The sequence below is a fragment of the Jaculus jaculus genome, chromosome 14, assembly GCF_020740685.1.
Source record: "Jaculus jaculus isolate mJacJac1 chromosome 14, mJacJac1.mat.Y.cur, whole genome shotgun sequence".
NCBI lineage: Eukaryota > Metazoa > Chordata > Mammalia > Rodentia > Dipodidae > Jaculus > Jaculus jaculus.
Window position 1 is genome coordinate 7,252,528 of NC_059115.1, and position 8,662 is coordinate 7,261,189.

General features: G+C 45.5%; 1 long non-coding RNA gene across 1 annotated transcript; it reads right to left on the reverse strand.

The window, feature by feature from the left end:
- Nucleotides 1-3,573: 3,573 nt before the first annotated feature.
- LOC123454677 lies at nt 3,574-6,511 on the reverse strand. The gene is made up of 3 exons (XR_006633436.1): nt 6,421-6,511; nt 5,569-5,593; nt 3,574-3,652 (listed from the first exon to the last, which is right to left on the reverse strand). It is a non-coding gene; the product is annotated as an uncharacterized LOC123454677 (long non-coding RNA).
- Between the last annotated feature and the right edge of the window lie 2,151 nt (nt 6,512-8,662).

An 8,662-nucleotide genomic window follows, 5' to 3' on the forward strand; every position in this document is an offset into this window, starting at 1 on the left:
GTTGGGTCCCAATGGTCAGAATTAAGAGGACAAGAGATGCCCGCACAGGTGGGTGTGTGTGGCTGTGCAATGAACCTTGAGGGGGCTGGAGCAGCGAGCTCAGAGAAGCAGAGACTAAAGGAGCAGCCGCAGGGAAACGAGAACCGACCCTTGTCCTCCTGATAAAGGCAATGGAGGACAACAGGGAAGGGTCTTCAGGTGGTCCTCGTGTCCTGGAACTCGTAGGGATCACTCTGAAGCCGTCATGGATAATCTCCTAACGCCACGAAACAGACTGAGTTACAATGCCACCTAATGACGTGTAATGCAAACCTGCGGGGATATTTTTGCATAGACTGTGATCCATGAGTGTATGGCAGATGGGGTGGCAATATAAGGACTGTCCCAAAATGTCCCTTCCACAAAACATCTTAGACCCTTCAGGGTACTGGAAATGAACCCATGCTTATAGTAAAGCAGGAAGCGTCATTCACAAACAATACATTTGATGGCATTTTTATGTGTCCTGACTCCATCCTTCACTGTCCACTTCAGGGTTTGGACTAAACAGCAGTAGTCACATCATGGAGAAAATGACACCTTCAAGTCAGGAGCGCGGCACGAGCTCTTCCCAGCAGAAGGACCGTGACTGGGACAGTCTGCCCTGCAGCCACACTTACATAAATGTGAAAGGTTTCCAATGGACCTCAGAGCAAAGTCTTTCAAAAACGATATTCACAAGCAGGCAAGCACAGTTCCACCACATGGTGTTTAAGGACCAACTTACAATCACTGTGCAACTGAATTATAAATCAACAATAGAATTTCTCAAGCCTACAAAACACTTACATTTGAAGCAGGAAAATAAATTGCAACACAGACTTCTCATCCTGTGTGTGTGATGACCTGGAAATCAAGGAAACAAATTCATTCACTGTGCAATATGACAAATGCCAATCTTATGCTGAAATGTTTAGAATTGAGGAGCAGAGATAGCTTGCTTCCAAACCTTCCAGCATAGGTTTGAAACCCCAGTACCCACAGAAAGTCAGATGCACACAGGGACACATGCATCTGGAGTTTGTTCGCAGTGGCTAGAGGCCCTAGCGTCCCCATTTTCATTTTCATTTTCATTTTCTCTCTCTCTGTCTCTCTCATAAACAAGTAAATAAGCAAACTATGAAAAGGAAACAGAACTGAATGGAAGGCATATAGTATTGTAATGAAAATGTTTCAACTAGGGAATGATCAAATGTGGAGCAATGCAAACCTTCCAGATGATGAAAGGTTTCAGAGTTCTGTCTACTTAGAAAATAAACCTGACTACTAGAAATGACACCAGAGGGCCAGAAAGCAGCAAACACAGACGATGTCTTTAAAGGAACCCAACAAATTGTTATGAATCCAAACTTTTTCACCACGGAATGCAGCCTCTGTGGTATTCCATATTTATCCAGTTGACATGAAAAGCTGCATCCGCACAAACTCTCCCAGGAACATGCACATCGCCTGTGTCTACAGTCACATAAACTGGAATAAAACATCATATCTTTGCAGTGGTAATTGGATTAGTTTTAACTTCATCCATATAGAAGACTGTGTTCTGTATTTAAATTATGTTTTCAATGAGGAAAACACAGAACATGCAGGGTATGTTGATTAGCAAAACAGGATTACATAGGCAAGCTGTATTTTGATTCCCACTCAATGACCTTATGAAAAGCACAAAAGTGTAAACATAATATACAAAATGTCACCAGGGTTCTGAGCAAAGGGGGAAGCATTAGATACTGAAGGACAGACAATTTCTGTGTTAAAAAAGAAAGTTTCCAAAGCTGGGTGTAGTGGCACATGCCTTTAATCCTAGCACTCTGGAGGCAGAGGTAGGAGGATCGCTGTGAGTTTGAGGCCACCCTGAGACAACAGTGAATTCCAGGTCAGCCTGGGCTACAGTGAGACGCTATGTCGAAAAACAAAATGAAAACAAAAGAAAGTTGTGGGCTGGAGGGATGGCTTAGCTGTTAAGGCACTTGCCTACAAAGACAAAAGACCCAGGTTTAACTCCACAGGATCCACATAAGCCAGATGCACAAGGGGGCGCATGCATCTGGAATTCCTTTACAGTGACTGGAGGTTCTGGCATGCCCATTCTCTCTCTCTCTGCCTTCCTATTTCTGTATCTCTCTCTGCCTGCCTATTTCTGTATGTATCTCCCTCTCTCTCAAATAAACTAATAAAAATAAAATAAAAAAGAAAGTTTCTGCTTGATACTGTGAGGGCAAAAACATGATCATATGGACATTTCAACCATAATTCACACAGACGATGTGCGCATGTGTAATGACAGACAGTAGCAGGATCCACCTCACAGATGAGGATAGTTTCTGCCCGTCAAGGAAAACCACAGTTGACTACTTTTTGAGGCAAAGTCTGACTGGAGCTCAGGCTGCGGGTGGCCATGAACTCACAGTGATGCTCCTACCTCAGCCTCCTCCAAGGAATGAGAATAAGGAGGTGTCATTTAGAGGTGTTTTTTTTTTTTTTTTCCTTCTTCTTCTGTCTTTACCTATTCCTATGAGGGAAGTTCACACATAGAGAAAAGGGTGTAGCACAGCCCTGGTGGAGATCCCTGGACCTCCACTACCCAGACAGGGTCCCCATCTCTGCTCCTTTGGCGCATCTTCCACCAGGCAGCCTTCGCGACTCCCAGCATCCACACAGGTTGGGGGTCTGAAGCCCAGAATTCAGCTTCCCGCCCTGCCAAAGTCCTGTGTCACCTGGATTAAGGGAGTAAAGCCCTCATTCCCCAGACCAGGTCAAGGACAAGTTCTACTCGGCCTTGCTCCCCGCTTCTGGGCAGAGATTCATCCCTCCTCTGGGATGAAATGCACTGAAGATCAAAGAGGGGGAGATGAGGTTCCCTCCCCCCTCCTGTCCCTTGATGTTCCCCTTGAAAAGGTGCTGGGGCAAAGGAGGCGGAAGATGGGGAGAGGTAGGGAGCAGCGAGCAGAAGGGGGAGCTGACCCCTGCACCCCAACCCCCCGCTGGCCTTGCCCCATTTCCACTCCCTCGGCCCCGCCCCCTCAGGAAGTGTTCCCAGCCCAGAGATCTTTTTGTTGTTTGGTTTTGATTTTCCGAGGTAGGATCTCACTGTAGCCCAGGCTGACCTGGAATTCACTGTGTAGTGTCATGGTGACCTCAAACTCTCCGCGAACCTCCTACCTCTGCCTTGTGAGTGCTGGGATTGAGGGCATGCGCCACCATGCCCTGCTTAGCCCAGAGATCTTTGAAGAGTGGCTGAAGATCTCCCAGGGTTGCCATCTCCCTTGGGCCACCCAAATTCCCACTGTTGGGGTTGACTTTCGGTCCCTGTGGATGAGGCCCCCTTTCTCCCCCCAAACCTTCGAAAGTAGAGGGGAGGGTCTGATCTGCCTCCCTGGTCCACAGTGTCTCAGGAAGAAACAAAAACCCTGTCAAAACACTTCATACATCTACTCTGGGATAGGAACTAATGTCACGTACAATTTGCTGCTCCTACTTCAACCCAGTTACTGAATTTCTCCCCTACCTGCTCGCTGCTGTCGGCGCGGCCCTTCTTCCTCACGCTCGTCACTGGGATGGTTCTCCTGACGGTTTGTCCTATTTCGTTGAAATATGTTCATGATGGACGACACTGAGAATGCATTCACAACACAGTCAGGTCAGCTTAGTGGCAGCAAATCAGAGGGAAATGAGTAATTATCCCGAGATTAAACACGTTATCTCATTTCACACTTTCCATATAGTCATCTCATACAGAATGGGGCCGCAGGAAGATGATAATGTTCAGTGCACCCTTAACAGAGTGTAGGTGAGGCCTACCTAAATTCATGAGATCATGTAGGGAAAAGAGCAGCATGCAGACCTGGTGGTCAGCATACAAACTCCTTTTAAAGCTCACATGTAATGAACACAGTGAAATTCCTGTGATTTCTGTTCCCCGTTCTTTGCACACTGACACTATAATCATCACAAGGGCTCCCTCTGTGAATGTTTGAGTCTAAATAATGTAAGGGCTTTTAATGAAAAGGCTGATACTTTGGAACTGCTCTGAGATGTTCGTTAAATGCCAGAGCACTGAGACAGGGGTGGTTGAGTTAAGAGAACACGTTTGGATGGTTCCAGGAAAGGGAAGAACCAATGTTCTTTACCTAATCATAACCCTTCCCAGTTCAGGAGCATCAAACAGTATCCTCTCCAGTAAGGGAGGCAGGTAGGGGGCTGACCATACCTCCTCCTTTTTTTTTTTTTTTTTTTTTTTTTGAGCGTGGGGGTGGGCAGAGAATGGGTATGCCAGGGCCTCCAGCCACTGCAAATGAACTCCAGACGCATGTGCCGCCTTGTGCATCTGGCTTACGTGGGTCCTGGGGAACAAAACCGAGGCCCTTTGGCTTTGCAGACACGTGCCTTACCAGCTAAGCCATCTCTGCAGCCCCATACCTTCCACTTTTGAGCTGAGGATACTGTATTAGGTAACGGCATATGTCTGTGACCAAACTAGCTGACAGAAACAAGGAAGGGATTCTCTACATTTCCAACCCTGATGCAAAACAGGACAGATTTTGTTCCAAAGTCACCCATGGGATCTTGATTATGATAGGTGAGAACATGGCCCGTGTCTCCCGCCATGACTCAGAATCCCAGTCAGGGTAAAACAACCATAACAAGATGGTGTTGCCTGTATCCTGGAGCAGCTCACCAGTCCTCACAGGAATGAGACGTGCCTAGGCACAACCTAATTATGATACACACCCATAACTTCCTGTAGAGTGTGCCCCTTTTTCAGAACCCATGATTTCTTAAGAAGGAGCATATGGGTTTTTACATCACTTACGCTGGTGAAGGTCTTTAGGAAGATGTGTCGATGCTATCTTTAATGATTGGCCACTGAGGCAGTCAGGATAGTGTTTTAGTGTTTGGAATCTCTGTATACGTGAGCATCTCAGATACACACAGGGAAGCTGGAGCTGTTTCTCTCAGTGCTGGGATTGAACTAAGAGGCTCCAGCACGCTGACATAGCACTCCACCAACTAACTTATAACATGCACCGTGGAGAGGCAGGAGCACTTACCCAGTGACTGGGAATCCCTGATGGGATGACAAGTCGAGTTGGTAACTGTTAACTTCTTTGGGCCACATGTCAGTACACATTGTGGCTTTGGCACGTCACAGCTAGAAAGCTTGCTCACTGAAGTAGGTACCTCTGTTTATTCATCTGTGGATTGGTGTGTAGGGCAATAAATCTAGCATACATGTCAGCCATGACGTTGGAACTAGTCAATGAAGGTACAATAGGTGCCGTGATATTTTTCAATTGAAAAAAATTGGGTTGGATTGGGTTGAGAGGAATATTTTTTCTATGATAAACATACATGTAGTTAGACACTGACGCCCCAAATCCCACACTAGGTAAGGAGCAGAGCTGCATTCAGAGGCTGTATGCCCTATCCCGAGCAAAGGGCTCAGATCACAGTAGTGCACTGGAGAAACCAGCATCCCTACAATTCTTATCTAAAACGTGTCTTCACCAGTGACTCCAGAATACGTACATATTCGTGCCTTCCTTGTCATGGTCTGTAAAGTAGAGAGGGAGAAACATTTTGAGCCTCACGTCATGCTGAGTACTTTTTTTTCTCAATTTTATTAAACATTTTCCATGATTATAAAAAATATCCCATGGTAATACCCTCCCTCCCCCACGCTGAGTACTCTTGACCCAGGTCTCTGGTTCCTCGTTCTCAAGTCAAAGACGCTGTTAGTCTTTGATGTGTGGCTGTCATGTGAGGCTGGGCACTTTGGGAAGAGAGGTATTTTTTATGCTTTTGCTAATTCAGAGCTCTGATCATGCTACTCTATTTGCTGAGGCTACATTTAGAGTTCCAAAGATATAAAACAGCATGACAGAGAAACTTTGTAACAATCTGCTCTTGTGAGAGCTCATTATTTCATTCTAAAGTGGTTGGGATATTTCCATGTCCCAATTATCTTGAGCAGTCTCATGACAAATGTGTCATCATCCCAATGCCACAGTACTGGACATATGAAGCACAAAGCACAAGGGCCTTTGGATGACACCCTAAAATTCTACCCAAACCATAACATACCCCAAAAGAAATGGGGCAAGTCACATAAAAAGGGACAGTATTTTAATACAGGATGAAGTAATCAAATCCACTTGGACGCTGATATTATGAGATGGAAATTCAGTTATGAGGAAAACGCTCTACCACTTCAATATCCTAGATTTGGCAGCACTAATTGTCATGGGGAATCAGGAATAGGTTGGTAGGAGATTCCCATGGAGTTCTAATACCCTCAGGAACTTATTCAGTCTGAACATAGAGCACAGGGACTTAACATAGAACTTCATTTCTATAAAAGATACAGAACTGTAGACATACCGGAATTTTCTTATTTCTTCTTTTTCTGCCTTTCTTCCAAGCTGAAAGGAAGCAGAACAAATATCATTGCCTTGATAACTTGGGATTGCCTCTTGCTGCTGGAAATGTCTCTGCGTGCGCAGCGAGTGGAGCGGATGGTGAGCAAGCGGGACTGAGATAAGGACCCTCCTACCGGGGGAAGGGCGGAAAGAAGCGGGAATGACTGGCACAGAGAAGCCCTGGCCCTGAAGCTCGGGGCACTGGGCACATACAAAACGATCCTGCTGAGCTGAGCGCCAGCACTAGGGATGTGGGGTGCAGAGGGCTTGAGAACGTGCTTAGGCACACTGAATGTAAGGCCTACCTGGGCTACAGGAGGCCCTGTGTCAAAACACACAAAGAAGGAAAACTGAAAGCCATGAATGCACAATACTGTTGGACAGAAGTCTTTAACCACCCTTCCCCCATGTCTGGGAAGTCATCAGATTGGCTCAGGAGCATCTTGACTGTTTCAAAGCCATTGGAATACATCATGCTGCTGCTACATGAAGTCATTTTGCAGGATATGGATTTTTATACAAAGCAAATTCCAATGATGAAATACACTAGACTCTAGGAAATGCACTCTCATTCACTTATAGTTAGTTTGCATCCATAGGAGAAGTGATTATTATTTGCAAATATTAAAGATTAATAACTTTTTTTTGAGGTAAGTTTTTTTTTTAATTTTTTTTTGGTTCATTTTTTATTTATTTATTTGAGAGCGACAGACATAGAGAGAAAGACAGATAGAGGGAGACAGAGAGAATGGGCACGCCAGGGCTTCCAGCCTGTGCAAACGAACTCCAGACGCGTGCGCCCCCTTGTGCATCTGGCTAACGTGGGACCTGGGGAACCGAGCCTCGAACCGGGGTCCTTAGGCTTCACAGGCAAACGCTTAACTGCTAAACCATCTCTCCAGCCCTTGAGGTAAGGTTTTACTCTAGCCGAGGCTGACCTGGAATTCACTATGTAGTCTCAGGCAGGCCTTGAACTCATGGTGATCCTCCTACCTCAGCCTCCCAAGTGCTGGGATTAAAAATGTGCGCCACAACATCTGGCTAAATACAATAAGTTAATAATAGTTCAGGATTTCCATTGTCACTTTTGTCATTCTTGCATATTATGTGGTATACATGCATTTGTTTCCCTGTGATCAGGACAGTCAGGAGCTTTTGTGTCACACTTAGTGAAGGTGGTACCACTGAGAAATTAAAAAAAAATTTTTTTTGGTTTATTTTTATTTATTTATTTGAGAGCGACCAAGAAAGAGGGAGAGAGAGACAGAGAGAGAGAATGGGTGCACCAGGGCTTCCAGCCCCTGTAGACAAATTCCAGATGCATGCGCCCCCTTGTGCATCTGGCTAACGTGGGTCCTGGGGAATGGAGCCTCAAACTGGGGTCCTTAGGCTTCACAGGCAAGAACTTAACCGCTAAGCCATCTCTCCAGCCCCCATTGAGAAATTTCTTGAATCACTGAGATCAAGTTCAAACAGTCATCAAAATTGATCTATATGAAGACAAAGACCCATTGCACAAGAGTCGGGAGATGGAATCAAGTTGCAGCAGTCTGGAGGGACAGCTCAGCAGGTAATGTGGTTACTGGAAAGGCTGCAGAGCTACAAGTCCTTTCCCAGTACACAAGTAACATAGAGATGCACAAGGTGACACGTGCATCTGGAGATCCTTTGCAGGGGCTGGAGCACTGGAGCACACATTCTCTTTATCTCCCCCCCCTCTCTTTGATATACAAATAAAGTAAAATAAAATATATATATTTTTCGAGGTAGGGTCTCACTCTAGCCCAGGCTGACCTGGAATTCTCTATGGAGTCTCAGAGTGGCCTCAAACTCATGGTGATCCTCCTACCTCTGCCTCCTGAGTTCTGGAATTAAAGGCGTGCGCCACCACACCTGGCTAAAATAAAATATTTTTAAAGAAATCACAGTATGTATTTACTTGGTCTCAGACAGGAAGAAACTTTCAAGGAGGTTACTCAGAGGTATGAGAATGATTGCTTGCATGTGAAAATGAGAAAATGAGCCCTTTTCACTCCATTAATGGCAAGGGAAGACATCAGGGGACAGTCGTCAAATAGTTTGAGCCTCCAATCCCTCACAGAATCGCTTCAAGTCTCCATCGATGTGATGCTAAAATAATGAATTGGTCTGAATGGCCATGCACGGTCAGGTCATCTAATGCAAACACCGAAGGAGACATCCTC